The sequence below is a fragment of the Pseudophryne corroboree genome, chromosome 2, assembly GCF_028390025.1.
Source record: "Pseudophryne corroboree isolate aPseCor3 chromosome 2, aPseCor3.hap2, whole genome shotgun sequence".
Taxonomy (NCBI): Eukaryota; Metazoa; Chordata; class Amphibia; order Anura; family Myobatrachidae; genus Pseudophryne; species Pseudophryne corroboree.
This window is the reverse complement of record NC_086445.1, coordinates 629,601,520-629,620,481: the sequence shown is the minus strand read 5'-3', so window position 1 is coordinate 629,620,481 and position 18,962 is coordinate 629,601,520. Positions and strand designations below refer to the sequence as shown.

At 48.0% G+C, this 18,962-nt stretch overlaps 1 protein-coding gene across 4 annotated transcripts in view; it reads right to left on the bottom strand.

Annotated features, from left to right (window-relative positions):
- Positions 1 to 18,962, bottom strand: part of HMGA1 (high mobility group AT-hook 1) — a 184,994-nt gene that overhangs the window by 97,720 nt on the left and 68,312 nt on the right. The window lies entirely within an intron of this gene.

Genomic DNA, 18,962 nt, shown 5'->3' with positions numbered 1-18,962 from the left:
ATATATATATATATATATATATATATATATATATATATATATATATATATATATATATATATATATATATATATATATATATATATATATATATTTTTAGGGCCCTGACCACGTCTAGTAACTTGGAGTCCTCCAAGTCCCTAGTAGCCGCAGGCACCACAAGAGGTTGTTTCAGGTGAAAACGCCGACACCCCTTTATGAAGAAACTGGAGACGAGTCCCAGTTCTGTCCTGTTCAAATGGAAAATTTTAATATGGGCTTTTGTAAGACAAAGCCGCCCATTCTGACAATCGCCTGGCCGAGGCCAGGGCTAACAACATGGTCACTTCCCATGTGAGATATTTGTCAACAGCATGGTCACTTTCCATGTGAGATATTTCAAATCCACAGATTTGAGCGGTTCAAACCAATATGATTTTAAGAAATCCCAACACTATGTTGAGATCTCACGGTGCCCCTAGGGGCACAAAAAAGCTGTATATGCAATACATCCTTTACAATCTGGACTTCAGGAACTGAAGTCAATTCTTTCTGGAAGAAAATCTACAGGGCCGAAATTTAAATGTTAATGAACCCCAATTTGAGGTCCAAAACACTCCTGTTTTCAGGAAGTGTAGAAATCGACCTAGTTGAATTTTCGTCGTGGAGCCTTCCTGGCCTCACCCACGCAACATATTTTCACCACATGTGGTGATGACGTTGTGCGGTCACCTCCTTCCTGGCTTTGACCAAGGTAGGTATGACCTCTTATGGAATGCCTTTTCCCCTCAGGATCCGGAATTCAACCGCCATGCCGTCAAACGCAGCCGCGGTAAGTCTTGGAATAGACATGGTACTTGCTGAATCAAGTCCCTTCTTAGCTCCCCAGGCCCTTAGTCCTCTGTGAGCATTTCTTGAAGTTCCGGGTACCAAGTCCCTCTTGGCCAATCCGGAGCCACTAGTATAGTTCATACTCCTCTATGTCTTATAATTCTCAATACCCTGGTTATGAGAAACAGAGGAGGGAACACATACACAGACTGGTACACCCACGGTGTTACCAGAACATCCACAGCTATCGCCTGAAGGTCTCATGACCTGGCGGAATACCTGTCCCGTTTTTTGTTCGGGCGGGACGCCATCATGTCCACCTTTGGTCTTTGCCAACGGTCCACAATCATGTTGAAAAACTTCCCTATGAAGTTTCCACTCTCCCGGGTGGAGGTCATGCCTGCTGAGGAAGTCTGCTTCCCAGTCGTCCACTCCCGGAAAGAACACTGCTGACAGTGCTATCACATGATTTTCCGCCTAGCGAAAAATCCTTGCAGTTTTCACTGCCCTCCTGCTTCTTGTGCCGCCCTTCTGTTTACGTGGGCGACTGCCGTGATGTTATCCCACTGGATCAATACCGGCTGACCTTGAAGCAGAGGTCTAGCTAAGTTTAGAGCATTATAAATTTGCTCTAAGCTTATTTATGCGGAGAGAATTCTCCAGACTTAATCACACTTCCCTGGAAATTTTTTCCCTGTGTGACTGTTCCCCAGCCTCTCAGGCTGGCCTCCGTGGTCACCGGCATCCAATCCTGAATGCCGAATCTGCGGCCCTCTAGAAGATGAGCACTCTGTAATCACCACAGGAGAGACACCCTTTTCCTTGGATATAGGGTTATCCGCTGATGCATCTGAGGATGCGATCCGGACCATTTGTCCAGCAGATCCCACTGAAGAGTTCTTGCGGGAAATCTGCCGAATGGAATTGCTTCGTAATAAGCCACCATTTTTACCAGGACTCTTGTGCAATGATGCACTGACACTTTTCCTGGTTTTAGGAGGATCCCGATTAGCTCGGATAACTCCCTGGTTTTCTCCACTGGGAGAAACACGTTTTTCTGGACTGTGTCCAGAATCTTCCCTAGGAACAGTAGACGTGTCGTCGGAAAAAGCTGCGATTTTGGAATATTTAGAATCCACTCGTGCTGTCGTAGAACTACTTAAGATAGTGCTACTCCGACCTCCAACTGTTCTCTGGACCTTGCCCTTATCAGGAAAGCGTCCATGTTTCTTTTAAGAAAAATCCTCATTCCGGCCATTACCTTGGTAAAGACCCGGGGCGCCGTGGACAAACCAAACGGCAGCGTCTGAACTGATAGTGATAGTTTTGTACCAGGAACCTGAAGTACCCTTGGTGAGAAGGGCAAATTTGGACCTGTAGGTAAACGTCCCTGATATCCAGTGACATCATATCGTCCCCTTCTTCCTGGTTCGCTATCACTGCTCCGAGTGACTCCATCTTGATTTGAACGCTTGTATGTAAGTGTTCAAATATTTCAGATCTCACCGAGCCGGTTGGCTTCAGTACCACAATATAGTGTGGAATACTACCCCCTTCCTTGTTGTAAGAAGGGTACTTTGATTATCACCTGCTGGGAATACAGCCTGTGAATTGTGTGAGGGGGAGACGTCTCGAATTTCCAATGTACACCTGGGATATTACATGTAGGATCCCGGAGTTCCCTTGCGAGTGTTGCTGAAACTCTTGAGATGACCCCCTACCGCACCTGAGTCCGCTTGTACGGCCCCAGCGTTATGCTGCGGACTTGGCAGAAGCCGTGAGGAGCTTCTGTTCCTGGGAATGAGCTGCTTGCTGCAGTCTTCTTCCCTTTCCTCTCCCCCTGGGCAGATATGACTGGCCTTCGCCCGCCTGCCCGTATGGGGACGAAAGGACTGAGACTGAAAAGACTGTCCTTTTCTGCCAATATGTGACTCGGGGTAACAAAAGGTGGATTTTTCAGCTGTTGCCATGGCCACCAGGTCCAATGGACCGCCCCTTTATACAGCAATACTTCCATATGCCGTCTGGAATCTGCCTCACCTGACCACTGTCGTGTCTTTGTCTGGCAGATATGTACATCACATTTACTCTTGATGCCAGAATGCAAATATGCCTCTGCGCATCACACATATATAGAAATGCATCCTTAAAATGCTCTATAGACAATAAAATCCTGTCCCTGTCAAGGGTATCAAAATTTTCAGTCAGGAAATCCGACCAAGCCCCCTCAGCGCTGCACATCCAGGCTGAGGCGATTGCTGGTCGTAGTATAACACCAGTATGTGTGTATATACTGTTATGATATTTTCCAGCTTCCTATCAGCTGGCTCCTTGAGGGCGGCCGTATCTGGAAACGGTAACGCCATGTTTTTTATAAGCGTGTGAGCGCCTTGTCCACCCTAAGGTGTGTTTTCCAACTCGCCCTTACTACTGGCGGGAAAAAGGGTATACCGCCCATAACTTTCTGTCGGAGGAACCCCACGTATCATCACACACTTCATTTAATTTATCTGATTTAGGCAAAACTACAAGTAGTTTATTCCCACCCTACAAAATACCCTTATTTGTGGTACTTGTGGTATCAGAAATACGTAACACCTCCTTCATTGCCCTTAACATGTAACTTGTGGCCCTAAAGGAAAAATACGTTTGTTTCTTCACCGTCGACACTGGGGTCAGTGTCCGTGTCAGTGTCTGTCGACCGACTGAGGTAAATGGGCGTTTTTACAAGCCCCTGACGGTGTCTGAGACGCCTGGACCGATACTAATTTGTCCGCCGGCTGTCTCATGTCGTCAACCGGCTTGCAGCGTGTTGACATTATCACGTAATTCCATAAGAAAGCCATCCATTCTGGTGTCGACTCCCTAGAGAGTGACATCACCATTACAGGCAATTTTCTCCGTCTCCTCACCAACATTTTCCTCATACATGTCGACACACACGTACCGACCTACAGCACACACATACAGGGAATGCTCTGATAGAGGACAGGACCCACTAGCACTTTGGGGAGACAGAGGGAGACAGGGAGAGTTTGCCAGCACACACCAAAAGCGCCATAATGTATATAACAACCCTAGAAGGTGTTGTTTCTATATATGGGCTCTTAATATATAATTATATCGCCAATTTATGCCCCCCTTCTCTTTAACCCTGTTTCTGTAGTGCAGGGGAGAGTGGGAGCCTTCCACACCAGCGGAGCTGGTCAGGAAAATGGCGCTGAGTGCTGAGGAGAATAAGCTCCGCCCCTTTCACGGCGGGCTTTTCTCCCGGTTATTAGGAAAACTGGCCTGGGTTAAATACATACATATAGCCTTAATGGCTATATGTGATGTATTTATTTGCCAAATAGGTATTTATATTGCTGCCCAGGGCGCCCCCAGCAGCGCCCTGCACCCTCCGTGACCGTGTCAGTGAGCCGTGTAGCAACAATGGCGCACAGCTGCAGTGCTGTGCGCTACCTCTCTGAAGACTGTGAAGTCTTCTGCCGCCTGTTTCCGGACCTCCGTTCCGCCGTCTTTCTTCAGCGTCTGTAAGGGGGATCGGCGGCGCGGCTCCGGGACGAACCCCAGGCTGACCTGTGTTCCGACTCCCTCTGGAGCTCAGTGTCCAGTAGCCTAAGATCCCAATCCATCCTGCACGCAGGTGAGTTGGAGATCTCTCCCCTAAGTCCCTCGTTGCAGTGATCCTGTCGCCAGCAGGAATCACTGATTAGAAACCTAAAAAAAAACTTTACTAAACAGCTCCTTAAGAGAGCCATCCAGTTTGCACCCTTCTCGGACGGGCACAAAAACCTAACTGAGGCTTGGAGGAGGGTCATGGGGGGAGGAGCCAGTACACACCATGTGACCTAAAAAGCTTTTTAGATGTGCCCTGTCTCCTGCGGAGCCCGCTATTCCCCATGGTCCTGACGGAGTCCCCAGCATCCACTAGGACGTTAGAGAAATATATATATAATTTAAAAAATAAATTATTATTATTATATAGGATTTTGGTACCTACCGGTAAATCCTTTTCTCGCAGTCCGTAGAGGATGCTGGGGTCCACGTTGGTACCATGGGGTATAAACGGGTCAACCAGGAGCCATTGGCACTTTAGAGTTTGAGAGAGTGGGCTGGCTCCTCCCTCTATGCCCCTCCTACCAGATTTAGTCTAGAAACTGTGCCCGAGGAGACGGACATCTTCGAGAGAAGGATTTAACACAGATAGTGACGAGAGTCATACCAGCTCACACATACAAGGCACCTAGCTTGAAAAACTCAGCAACTGCTAAAACATTACTTACCAAGTAACAATGCAGTACATAACTAAACAAACTAAACAAAGTTGTACTGAACCAGATAACGGTTAGAGAAAAACGAAGCGCTGGGCGAGTGCCCAGCATCCTCTACGGACTACGAGAAAAGGATTTACCGGTAGGTAACCAAAATCCTATTTTCTTTTACATCCTAGGAGGATGCTGGGGTCCACGTTATTACCATGGGGATGTACCAAAGCTCCCAGAACGGGAGGGAGAGTGCGGAGGCTCCTGCAGAACTGATTGACTGAACTTCAGATGATCACAGGCCAAAGTATCGAACTTGTAGAACTTAGCAAACGTGTTCGACCCAGACCAAGTTGCCGCTCTGCAAAGTTTTAACACAGACACCCCGGGCAGCCGCCCAGGAAGACCCCACCTTACGAGTAGAGTGGGCCTTAACAGATTTTGGACACGGCAGTCCTGCCATAGAATAAGCATGCTGGATAGTGAACCTATTCCAGCGAGATATAGTCTGCTTTGAAGCAGGACACCCAGTTTTCTTGGGAACCGTAGCCACTGGCACCACAATAGGTTGGTTGATATGAAACGCAGACACAACCTTTGGAAGAAACTGCCAACGTGTCCGGAGCTCTGCTCTATCTTCGTGGAAGATCAAGTAAGGGCTTTTAAAAGACAAAGCCCCCAATTCCGACACGTGTCTAGCAGAAGCTAAGGCCAACAACATGACAGCCTTCCATGTAAAAAAAATTTGACCTCAACCTCCTGTAGAGGTTCAAACCAGTCCGACTGGAGGAACTGCAACACCACGTTAAAATCCCATGGCGCCGTAGGTGGTACAAAGGGAGGTTGAATGTGCATAACTCCCTTCGAAAAGGGTCTGAACCTCAGGGAGGGCAGACAATTGTTTCTGGAAGAAAATAGACAGGGACGAAATCTGGACCTTCACAGATCCCAACCTCAGGCCCATATCCACACCTGCTTGCAGGAAGAGTAGAAAACGTCCCAGTTGAAACTCCACCGCAGGAAACTTCTTGGACTCACACCAAGAGACATATTTCTTCCAAATACGATGGTAATGTTTAGACCACAGGTTCTCAAACTCTGTCCTCAAGACCCCACACAGTGCATGTTTTGCAGGTCTCCTCACAGAATCACAAGTGAAATAATTAGCTCCACCTGTGGACCTTTTAAAATGTGTGAGTAATTAATACACCTGTGCACTTGCTGGGTTACCTGCAAAACATGCACTGTGTGGGGTCCTGAGGACAGAGTTTGAGAACCCCTGGTTTAGACAGTACCCCTTTCCTAGCCTGTATCAGGATAGGAATGACCTTCGGAATGCCCTTCCGAGCTAGTATAAGGTGTTCAACCTCCATGCCGTCAAACGTAGCCGCGGTAAGTCTTGATATGCGAACGGCCCCTGCTGCAGCAGGTCCTCCCGAAGAGGAAGAGGCCTCGGCTCTTCTTGCAAGAGATTCAGAAGGTCCGCGTACCAAGCCCGCCTTGGCCAGTCTGGAGCAATGAGGATCGCTTGAACTCTTGTTCTCCTTACGAGCTTTAGAATTCTTGGAATGAGTGGGAGTGGTGGAAACACGTACACCGACTGGAACACCTACAGAGACACCAGGGCGTCCACTGCCACTGCTTGTGGGTCCCTCGACCTGGAACAATAGCGTTGAAGCTTCTTGTTGAGACGAGAGGCCATAGTGTCTATTTGGGGTAACCCCCAAAGGTCTGTTATTTCCTTGAACACCTCTGGATGGAGACCCCACTCCCCCAGATGGAGATAGACTTCCTCAGCAGACCCTACTTCCCAGTTGTCCACCTCCGGAATGAAGATTGCAGAGCGCGCCAACGCGTCTTTTTCTGCCCAGAGGATTGTTACCTCTGACGTCGCAGCTCTGCTCTTTGTTCCACTCTGTTTATGTTAGCCACCGTCGTTACATTGTCCGACTGTACTTGAATGGCACGATCTCTTAGAAGATGGGCCGCCTGAAGAAGACTGTTGTAGACGGATCTTAGTACCAGGATGTTGATCGGCAGGCCGGCTTCCAGACTTGACCACCTTCCTTGGAAGGTTTCCCCTTGAGTGACTGCGCCCCAGCCCCGTAGGCTCACATCCATGGTTAGAAGGACCCTATCCTGAATCCCGAACCTGTGGCCCTTCAGAAGGTGAGGCAATTGGAGCCACTAGAAGAGTGAAATCCTGGACCTTGGCGACAGATGAATTCTCTTGTGCATGTGTAGACGAGATCTTGACCACCTGTCCAGGAGATCCAGTTGGAACGCCCGAGCATGGAACCTGCCGTACTGGGGCGCCTCATAAGAGGCCACCATCTTTCCCAAAAGGTGAATGCATTGATGAACCGACACCCGGGCTGGCTCCAGGACATCCCAGACCATTGTCTGCATCACCAATGCCTTTTCCTGTGGAAGAAACACCCTCTGCACTTCCGTGTCGAGGATCATCCCAGAAAAGACAACCTCCGGGATGGTTCCAAATGAGATTTTGGAAGGTTCAGAATCCAACCGTGGACTCCGAGTAGACGGGTCGTGAGTACAATGGACTGCAACAGCTCCTCCTTGGACGATGCGTTTATCAGCAGATCGTCTAGATACGGAATGATGTTCACCCCCTGCTTTCGGAGTAGAACCATCATCTCCGCCATCACCTTGGTGCTGTAGAGAGGCCGAATGGCAGAGCCTGGAACTGGAAAGGACAGTACAGTAATGCAAAACGGAGATACGCCCGGAGAGACTCCATTTTGAACTTGAACTCCTTCAGAAAAGGGTTCAGTGATTTTAGGTTTAGAATGGGCCTGACCGAACCATCTAGTTTCGGTACCACGAAAAAGGTTCGATAGTAACCCGTGGCTTGCGAATGAGGAGGTACTGGCACAATGACCCGAGCCTCCACCAACTTCTGAACCACTGCTTGTAGGACAGTCCCATCTGCCAGCAGAGCTGGCAAGCCCGATTTGAAAAATCACTGAGAAGGGAGATCCTGAACTTCCAACCAGTATTCCCTGGGACACAATATCACCCAGGGATCCAGGCCGAACGATACCCATATGTGAGTGGACTGTCTGAGCTTCGCTCCCACTGGCCCCACCTCCAGGTTGCGCGGTCCACAGCATATTGGAAGCAGGCTTAGTTTCCTGGGAACCTGCCACAGTAGGTTTCTTGTATTGAGCTCGACCTCCCCTAAAGAAGGTATTGGACGGCTAGGCCTTTCTAGGCTTGTTAGGCCGAAAGTACTGCGATGCTGATGGAGAAGGATTTCTTCGGAGCAGGTGCAGCTGAGGGAAGGAACGGAGACTTACCTGCCGTAGCCGTGGATATCCACGCATCCAAAGCTTCCCCAAAGAGAGCCTGACCTGTGTAGGGTAGCGACTCCACACTTTCTGGATTCCACGTCGGCCGACCATTGACGCAGCCACAGTCCCCGACGAGCTGAAACAGACATGGAACAGATTTCCGCAGCCATGGAACCCAGGTCTTTCATGTATTCTACCATAAAACCTGCTGAATCATGAATGTTACGCAAAAAACATTTCAACATCACCCTTATCCATTGTATCCAAATCCTCAAGTAAGGTGCCTGACCATTTTACTATAGCTATTGCAATCCATGCACTAGCAATAGTGGGACGTAATATGGCCCCCGAAGCTGTGTACATTGATTTAAGTGTATTAACAATTTTTTGATCAGCCGGCTCCTTTAAGGTGGTAGATCCCAGAACAGGCAAAACCGCTTTTGAGAGTCTGGACACAGATGCGTCAATTGGCGGGCTTTCCCATTTTTTCCTATCCACCTCAGGGAAAGGAAACGTCACCTGGACCTTTTTAGGGATCTAGAATTTATCAGGGTTTTCCCATGCCTTTTCAAATATAGGATTTAATTCCTTTGATGCAGGAAAGGTTAGCGAGGCTTTCTTATTTTCAGTGAAAAAAAGCCTCCTCAACTTGCTCAGGTGTGGTATCATTAATATTCAACACATCCCTGATAGCCTCTATCATCAATTGGACCCCCTTTGCAAGAGAGGCAGACCCCGTAACACATCCCCAGCACAGTCTGTGGTATCAGAATCGGTATCCGTGTCACCTTGCATGACATGAACAAGCACACGTTCGTGGGGGTATACAGCGGAGCATCCTGAGGTACCAGAATCAGGCCATACTGCCACAGAGTTCGGTAATACCTGGGTTGCGGATTCATTACTTGCAACCCTCTCTGAAATCTGAGAAATCCAAGATTTGATAGAGGAAAATTACTCAGGTTCCCTTGCTGGAATCTGTGCTAAACCAGTGCTATCCTGATTACATGGAATGGGATCATCCTGGGAGGATAAATCCTCTGCAGCATATGACAGTGTCCCTGGACATAGCTGAAGGAGACCACAAAACACTCCACACAGGGGAGGGCAGACAGAGTTTCACCCCCAAGAATGGCGAGAGACACAAATTGGAGCCAACCTACACACAGCGCTTTTAACCAAAGGGAGACCCCTGGTCAGCGCTGACTGTGCACCTTAATAGGATAGTGTCTTATTGCAGCCCCCCCCCCCCCCCTTCTACAACTCCATGGTACCGTGAGAGATAGCTGGAGTTGCTGTGGAGGGACCTTCTTCCTCCTGATCAGTGCTGTGCAGGCAGGAAAATGGCGCTGAACGCTGCTGGGTCTGCTCTGAGAAGCCCCGCCCCCAAAATGGCACGGTCTTCCCGCTCTTCTTCTGATTAGACTGGCTTGAGGATTGTTGCTGGCCGAGATCCTGGGACCTCGACAGGCTTTGTGACCAGTGTAGGGTGTGAGCGCTGGCCCAGGGCTCCCCTCACCGCGCCGCACTATGTACCGCTGAGCCATCCCGGAGCGCAGTTAATACTGTGTTCCTACCCTGCTGCCGCCATCTTCACACCGGTTCCCCGCTTGCTAGAGGGGTCGGTGTCTTACTAGCCACAATCTTCAGCTCTGTAAGGGGGTGGCAGCATGCTGCTGGGGTGAGCGATCCCTGTGGCGGGGAACCGATCCATCCTCTCAGGAGCTCAGTGTCCTGTCAGCAGCCTCCCTGTGTAAAAAAAAAAAAAAAAAAACCCACTCTAAGAAAACATTTTACTAGAAAAGCTCTGGAGAGCTTCCCTAGCTGTGACCGGCTCCTCCGGGCACATTTTCTAAACTGAGTCTGGTAGGAGGGGCAGAGAGGGTGGCGCCAGCCCACACTTTTAAACTCTTAAAGTGCCAATGGCTCCTGGTGGACCAGTCTATACCCCATGGTACTAATGTGGACCCCAGCATCCTCTAGGACGCAAGACAAATGTATATGTTATTTTTTAATTATACCGCACCACATATGCCTTGATAAAGAGCCCTATATGCCTTGATAAAGATCCCCACATTAAATAAGTTTTGAAATTAAAATCTGTGTAGAGTGCTTTTTTCCTACTTAGGGGGATATTTAATTCAAGTCGGATTTCCCGACTTGTCAAATAAATGGCAATTTAAGGTCGAATCCAGATTGGCATTGTCGGGAATGGCCAAATCCAACAGAAATTGAATACTAAGATGTTGGCTACTTTCCGTCGGAAATGATCAGACATCAATTGAATACACCTATATACAATAGACGCCCTTGGCTACATCTCTAAAGGATCACACCAGCAATCAACTATTAGATGTGAGTGAGTGCCGGAATATTATATTATATAAATATAGGGGTATATGCAATTGCGGTCGAATTGCCGCAAATGTCGAAAAACGGGGCATTTGACAAAAAAAAAAAAAAAATTCGACAATGCAATACAGTACTTTGACAAAAAAAAAACGGACGTTTCAGATTCGACAGTTGTTAAATTCGACATGTCTGCAATGGTAAAAATGCGTCTTTTCGACAAAAGTATATTCAATTGAAGAATGTCGATTCGACAACAGTGCTTTGACAGTCATTTCGTCAATTTCAGTCCACCTCATTTTGCTGGCGGAATCTAATAAAAATTTTGAAAAACTTTTTTTGTGTTTTTGTTGTTGCTAATAGTATATCTATTTATATTAGAAGGGATTATCTACTTGTTTGTCTATTAGGAGCCACAAGTATTATTTATATATTTTTTAAAAGAATATTTTTTATTTTTTTTACTGACTAAAATATGGAGAGATCAAAGCATGTTTTTTAGTGGGAATGGGTTAAAAATCACAAAAAAAAATGCGTGGGGTCCCCCCTCCTAAGCATAACCAGCCTCGGGTTCTTTGAGCCGGTCCTGGTTGTAAAAATACGGGGGGAAAATTGAAAGGGGATCCCCCGTATTTTTACAACCAGCACCGGGCTCCACTAGCTGGAGAGATAATGCCACAGCTGGGGGACACTTTTATACTGGTCCCTGCGGCCGTGGCATTAAATCCCCAACTAGTCACCCCTGGCCGGGGTACCCTGGAGTGGGGACCCCTTAAATCAAGGGGTCCCCCCCCCTCCAGCCACCCAAGGGCCAGGGGTGAAGCCCGAGGCTGTCCCCCCCCCCCCCCCCCCATCCAAGGGCTGCGGATGGGGGGCTGATAGCCTTGTGTCAAATAAAAATATTTTTTTTGTAGCAGAACTACAAGTCCCAGCAAGCCTCCCCGCAAGATGGTACTTGGAGAACCACAAGTACCAGCATGCGGGGGGAAACGGGCCCGCTGGTACCTGTAGTTCTACTGCAAAAAAAAAAAATACCCAAATAAAAACAGCACACACAGTGAAAGTAAAACTTTATTACATACATGCACACCAACATACACACATACTTACCTACATTCACACGAGGTTCGGTCCACTTCTCCAAGTACAATCCACGGTGTACCTGAAAATAAAATTATACTCACCAAAATCCAGTGTAGATCTGTCCTCTTCTGTTTTGTAAACCACGTACTTGGCAAAAAAACAAACCGCATTACCCGGATGCCGGGACCCCCCGTGACTCCTGTCACAGAGGGTCCCTTCAGCCAATCAGGGAGCGCCACGTCGTGGCACTCTCCTGATTGGCTGTGTGCGTCTGAGCTGTCAGACGGCACATCGCACAGCCACTCCATTATCTTCAATGGTGGGAACTTTGCGGTCAGCGGCTGACCGCGAGTAACCTCACCGCTGACCGCAAAGTTCCCACCATTGAAGATAATGGAGCGGTATGCGCTATGCGCGTCTGACAGCTCAGACGCGGACAGCCAATCAGGAGAGTGCCACGATGTGGCGCTCCCTGATTGGCTGAAGGGACCCTCTGCAGAGGTAGACTAGAACTATGAAATGCATTGAGTAATTAGCGCTTTATTGTTTTGAGTTATTTTATTTAGTCATTCTATTTTTACACTTCGGGCTATATTCAATAACGGTCGGAAGGGGTTCCACCCTATTCAATAGGGGACTATTTTGTCGGAAAACACGTGGATCGGTGGAATAGATGCCGATCCACGCGCTTCTGCCAGAAACGGGGCCAAATCAGACAGGTCTTGGCCCCTTTTCCGACAAAATCAATCTGACTTGAAAACAAGTCTGATTGAGGCGAGAAGAAGAGGAGCGGTGCTGCGGGCGGTGGGGGAGCCGAGATCGACGGCCGGCGGGGGGACATGTCTGCGGTGGCGGGGTGAGGTGCTGCAGGGAGAGGTGCCTGCCTGTCCCCAGCCAGCACACCTCTTCCTGCAGCGCCTCCCCCCGCCGCAGACATGTTACCCCGCTGCCAGCACCTCCCGCCGGCTGCAGATCAATGCTCCCCCTGCTGCCACAGCACCTCTCTTCCTGCTGCCAGCTTCTCCTGCGGCTCCACATATGTAACCCGCAGCCAGCCCCTCCCGCTCATGGCCGCCGGTCTCTGCTCCCCTGGCCGCTGCTGTCAGTGCATCCGCTGACAGCAGCGGCCTAACAGGACGGCCAAATCAGACAGTCGGATTTGGCCGTCCATTGAATAGGGGTTGTCTGATCCATTCCGACAACTGCATGTCGGAATGGATCTGATTCCTATTGAATATACCCCATAACCTACAAAGAAGCAGATTTGGTAGACTGCAAAAAGCTCACATTGTTAGGTCAATTAGTTCAGGGCAGACGTGGACATTAGAGGAATAGAAATGCCATAGGTCTGATCTGAAATAAGTCTGAGGCAAGTTCATATTCAAAGAATTCTTCATAAAAAAGGTAATTAGAATTTGCTTGCTCCAAAAAAAAAAAAAAAAAAAAAATTAAGGGATATTCACCATTGAGAGATACTTGTAATTTTTCCCCACAGAAAATAGGATTTTAATACCTACTGGTAAATCCTTAGTCCGTAGAGGATGCTGGGGACTCCATAAGGACCATGTGGTATAGACTGGATCCGCAGGAGACATGGGCACACTATAAGACTTTGAATGGGTGTGAACTGGCTCCTCCCTCTATGCCCCTCCTCCAGACTCCAGTAAGAAAACTGCCCAGGGAGACTGACTATTCGAGGAAAGAATTTATTGTTTAATACACAGTGTCATACAAGCTCACACCTCAAGCATGCCGCAGAACGTGGCATTCAATAGAACACCAGCCAACGGCATGAAAAATACACAGCCATATGCTGAGAAAATATGTAACAACCTGTGTGTCAACCCAACCAATAATAAGATACCGCATGCCATGGCGTGAACAACGTCAGCAACAGCCTGACTAAAAAGACACACAAGAGTGTAACCATAACCAAAAACTGCATATACAGTACGCACTGGGACAGGCGCCCAGCATCCTCTACGGACTAAGAGAAAAGGATTTACCGGTAGGTATTAAAATCCTATTTTCTCATACGTCCTAGAGGATGCTGGGGACTCCGTAAGGACCATGGGGTTTATACCAAAGCTCCAGACCGGGCGGGAGAGTGCGGACGACTCTGCAGCACTGATTGAGCAAACATGATGTCCTCATCAGCCAGGGTATCAAACATGTATTACTTAGCAAATGTGTTTGAACCCGACCAAGTAGCTGCTCGGCAAAGTTGAACCACCGAGACTCCTTGGGCTTGCGCCCAAGGAGGGCCCATCTTCCTAGTAGAATGGAACTACACAGACATCGGTAACAGCAATCCAGCCGTAGAACGAGCATGTCGAATCGTGTCACAGATCCAGCGTGCAGCAGACTGGCTAGAAACAGGCGCCCTAAATGTGCAGGGAGCCTACCGGACAAACAGCCTCCGTTTCCCCAATCTGACGACATAAATATTCAAAGCCCTGACTACATTGAGAGACTTTGAATCAGCCAATGCTTAAGTAACCACAGGCATCAAAATAGGCAGGGTCCTGTGAAACACAGAAAACTTTTGGCAGAACTATTTTCCTAGTTCTCAATTCCGCTCTAAACCACATGAAAGATCAAATAGGGGCTCGTGAGACAAAGCCGCCACTTCCGACACCCGCCTTGCGGACGCCAAGGCCAACAACATGACCACCGTCCAAGAGAGAAATTTCAACACAACCTTTCATAAAGGTTTCAACCATTGTGACAATAAGAAACTGCAACACCACGTTAAGGACCCACGCTGCCAGTGGAGGCACAACAGACTGTGGATGTGCAGCACTCTTTTCACAAAAGTCTGGACTTCCGGAAAGGTGAGCGATTTTTTTTTTTTTTGAAAGAAAACGTATAAGGCCAAAAATTGTACTGAAATGGAGCCTAACTGTAGGCCTGCATCCACACCTGCTTGCAAAGAATGGAGAAAAACGACCCAGCTGAAATTATTCCGTAGCAGCCTTCCAGGATTCACAGCAAGACACCTACTCCCTCCAAATATGGAGGTAAAGCTTCACCGTTACTCCTTTTCTAGCATGAAGCAAAGTGGAAATGACGTCACCAGAAATACCCTTTCTGGCTAGGATATGGCGCACAAACGCCCAGCCGTCAACCGTAGCCGCGGTAAGTCTTGATACACGGCCGGTCCCTGCTGCAACAGGTCCTCTCGTAGGAGAAAAAAAGGCTACGGATCTTCTTCTATGAGCAAGTCTTGAAGATCTGGATAACAAGCTATCCTTGACTAGACCGGAACAATGAGTATCGCATGAACGTTTGTTCTAAGAAGTGTGTATCACCTTCGGAAAGAGTGAAAGTGGAGGGGACACAGACCAACTGAAAACACCCAAGGTGTCACGAGGGCAGCCACAGCTATAGCTTGAGTGTTCCTTGACCACTATCCTTGAGGTCTCTCGTTGAAGCGAGACGCCATCCTGTCCAATAGAGGCACTCCTCAAAGACTTGTCACTTCTGTGAAAACTTCGATGACTACTACATTTCTCCCGGATGGAGATCGCAGCTGCAGAGGAAATCTATTTCTCCGTCGGCTACATCCAGACCGAAGACTGCTAAAATAGCGTTTTCCTGCCCTTCCGCTCAGCGGAAAACTTCCGCAGCTTCGCTCCTTGTTCCACCCTAGCGGCTTACTTACGCCACTGCCGTTAAGTCGTCCGACAGAACTAAAACGGGCAGATCTCGAAGAAGATATTCATTGAAAATAGCTCTTAATTCAAGAATGCTTATTGCCGACAAGCTTCCAAGCTTGACCTTTTTTTCTTGGAAAGACTGCTCCCCAGCCTTGGAGACCTGCATGTATGGACACCAGGATCTAAACCTGGATCGCGAACCTTCGACCCTCTAAGAGGTGAGAATGCAGGAGCGATATCCCGGTTCTTAGGATTATTTTCCGGTGCATGTGCAGGTGAGACCCAGACCACATGTCCAACTGGTCCTGTGAAAACCTTGTCAGTTGACCTGCTCACCGAAAAGGCCTCGTAGGCCGCAACCACCTTCTTCAGCAACGGAACATATTGATGGTTTGTCACTGCAAATATGATCCGACTCTGGATCCTCAGATCTTTCCACAGGAAAAAAAAACTCTGAACAGTTCAGTATCTAATCTTATACCCACCGCAGACATTTGCGTCGTTGGGAGCAACAGCGATTCTCTGTGTTGAAGAACTGTCAGAGAGAAACCACGATTTGTACCACTTGTTTCTTGACCTCGCTGTAGTCAGGAGAGCGTCTCAGTACGGACAATAATGGCTCTTACTATCGAAGGAAACCCATCATCCGGCCATCACTCCGGTGAAATGGCTAAGACCATCCTGGATAGCAAAACCAGGTAAGCTTAATACGGATGAAACCGCACTTAAATTCTAATTATACATGTTGGAGATCCCAGGCCTGAGAGATTCCACTTTGTAGGTCAACCTCTTAAGTAGAAACTTTTTTCTTTTTTCTTTACGACAGGGACAGCAGGACAATGTCCTGATCCCGACGCAACTCTGGTATGGCGTCGCATACTACCTCCCCTTCCAGAGGAGAATCGGTAAGATCTATCTGAAAAAACAGAGCGGGGTATCATCTGGAACTCCAGTATGTCCCCTCTTTGGATACTATTTGTAACTCACTGGTCCAAGTCCATACCAGGACTGACTGAAGAGCACCAGACAAGTTCCCACCGGAGTGGGCTCCAGCAAGATAGAACATGCGTAGGATGTGGTAGAAACAGAAGACGATATCTGCTTCTGCAACCTTGAAAAGGCTGCAGACCTCTTACCTTTCCACCTTCCACTATCTGCAAAGAAAGGGAAAAAACGAACGGTATTCAACCTGTTAAAACGACTGCATACCAAAAAAGGATGCGTCAAACGTTGTGAGGGAACCGCTCTCAAGAAGATAGACGTACCAGTGGTATCTGCAGAGAGCAACTTAACCAAGACATCCCCAAACCCCGGTTACACCTTCATTAGGGAAGATACTCCAGTATCCCTCGGAGTCAACTTCAGCATTCCCTTGGTGAATCCACAACGCCCTCCCAGCCGAGAGAGCCATGGAAGTGGTCCGTGCACCCAAGAGTCCTAGTCTAAAGGCAGCCTGCCGCAATGTTATAGAGAAGACCCAACCTAAGAAACGTCCCCTCTCTCTAGGGTAATTGTATCGGATGCCAAGGTAACCGACCATTTCTGAATACAAGCACTCCCCCATGCGTATGCAATGCAAATATCATCAAAGCATATAATTAAAATATCACTTCGCTTCCTGTGTACAATCCATTGTGACAGGGCCCCGTGCAGACCAGGGGTCGACTCACTTTATTATGTCCACGGCGGGCAAAGAATAAACACTCGGACTCCTCGTGAGGATCTGAGACCATCTCGTCACGGCTGACCTAGAGCTTTATCAACAGAGCGACCAGCACATGAGAAGGAATAATTTTACTTCAGCATTCATTAGAACTTGTAATATGAATCTACATATTTAAATACACATATACACATATCACATATACAAGTATCTTGTACAGAACCGCAGGGTCCCTAGTGACATTAATGTGTGCTGAATGTGTACGACCATGTACTGAATGCCTCAGTTGTGGATCTAACCAGGAAACCTTATGGTCGACATAAAACATAGTATTAGTCGACAACAGGGAGTAGTAACTAGGCAAAATAACATTCTTGCAACCCCGAGGGGTTCGAGGGAAGTATATACTAGAGATGAGCGGATTCGGTTTTACTCGGTTTTACTCGGTTCTCAAAACCGAATCTTATTGGCTATCCAAAACACGTGACATCCGTGAGCCAATAAGATTCGGTTTTGAGAACCGAGTAAAACCGAGTAAAACCGAATCCGCTCATCTCTAGTATATACACATAATTTTAATATCATTCCCCCACAAATACAACCACGTCTGTGCTAGAGCTACAGGCCCATGGAACCGCACCCTATACAGGTATAGGTTATTTACTTCATGTTAATTTACACCTAGTAATAACAGTTGGCGCCGACAGGGTCACCCACATACTACTGTGTCTCCCATACAGTGTTTACCTTTGAAAAGCATACAACTACCGACCTGCTGACACTTGATCTACTGACTCAAGTACCATCAGGAGTCGGCAATGCCGACAGAGGGATTCCCATAGCTATTTTGTGGCAGAGCACTCATACATGTCGACACGTGTACTATAAAGCTATAATAGGTATATCCGACAGGGAAAACACAAACACATTCACAACTAATTAACTACACGCCCATTATAGTATATAGTGCTATATTTTGCACTAAAATCACTGTGCCCCCCCTCGTTTTACACTGCTAGCTGCCTAACAGTGCTTTGGCGGGGACAGCGTCTTGTGAGGAGAAAATGGCGCTGTATCGAGTTGTGAGGGCTAAGCCACGCCCTTCAGCCCGCTATTATTTTACTTTTTTATACTGGCGGGGGTCCGTACACAGTGCCTATGCACTGTATACATCTTTTGCCAGTGTTAGTGAAGAGGTATATTGCTGCCCAGGGCGCCCCTCCTCCGCCCTGCACCCTTGTAGTGCCGCTTGTGAGTGGGAGCAATGGCGCGCAGCGCGACCGATGCGCGGTACCTCCGAGACTCTGAAGTCTTCAGTAGTCACTAAAGTCTTCTTTTCTTCCAATACTCACCCAGCTTCTTTCTTCTGGCTTCTGTGAGGGGGTTGACGACGCGGCTCCGGGAACAAGCAGCTAGGCGCACCAAGTGATCGATCACTCTGAAACTAATGGTGTCCAGTAGCCTAAGAAGCAGAGCCTTGAAACTCACAGAAGTAGGTCTGACTTCTATCCCCTCAGTCCCACGAAGCAGAGAGCCTGTAACCAGCAGGTCTCTCTGAAAATAAAAAAGCCTAACAAAGTCTTTTCAGAGAAACTCAGAGCTCCCCTAATGTGTGTCCAGTCTCTCCTGGGCACAGAATCGAACTGGAGTCTGGAGGAGGGCCATAGAGGGAGGAGCCAGTTCACACCCATTCAAAGTCTTATATAGTGTGCCCATGTCTCCTGCGGATCCAGTCTATACCCCGTATGAGAAATCCAATTTATCCATCAAGCAGTTAACTCCCCCATGCGCGAGTGATCATTGCCATCACACAGTCCTA